Here is a 566-nt window from a genome sequence, read left to right as displayed (position 1 = left end):
GGGAAAGGTCCGAGTGAGCCGCATGCATTTTGGAGGGATGCTCTTGCTTTCAGCACCAGCCTTTGAGCGCTTATCTGCCCTGTGTGGGAGGAGCTACCACTCAGCCACACCCCCTGCCTGATGGCGGGCTCTCACCTCTGGGGTCTGCACAGCCCGCTCTCGTGCCCAGCTGAGAGCCAGGGCTGGGTGACCGTGGCACCTGAGACCACGGGCTGCAGGCCACTGACCGTGGGCTCAGAGCTGGGCGGTGCCTCCTCAGGACCAGCCTGTGGGGAGAGGGGACAGCATCACCCCCCAGATGAGGAGCTGGGCCCAGGGCCACTGGCCGGCGTGGGGGAGCCCAGAGTCAGGCACAGGCCCGCCCTGGAGGGAGGCTGGAGAGCGGATATCTGGGCCTGCCCGCTGGGGTGTAACTAACTGCCGTGGAGCGGGTGTTCCTGCACACCTGCTGGCAGGCCTGGGGCAACCTGTGACCCAGTCTGTGCCGGCTGCCTGAGGGGGACAGAGGCTCAGGGTCAGAATGTTCTGGAAGCCACACAGCAAGCTGGGGCCGGGCCAGCCTAGCC

The 566-nt window shown here is 66.8% G+C and overlaps 1 protein-coding gene across 1 annotated transcript in view; it reads left to right on the top strand.

Moving 5' to 3' along the window:
• Positions 1–566, top strand: part of CTSD (cathepsin D) — a 7,162-nt gene that overhangs the window by 537 nt on the left and 6,059 nt on the right. The window lies entirely within an intron of this gene.

This window comes from Myotis davidii, unplaced genomic scaffold (genome assembly GCF_000327345.1).
Source record: "Myotis davidii unplaced genomic scaffold, ASM32734v1 scaffold880, whole genome shotgun sequence".
NCBI lineage: Eukaryota > Metazoa > Chordata > Mammalia > Chiroptera > Vespertilionidae > Myotis > Myotis davidii.
This window is presented reverse-complemented; position numbering and strand designations above follow the sequence as displayed.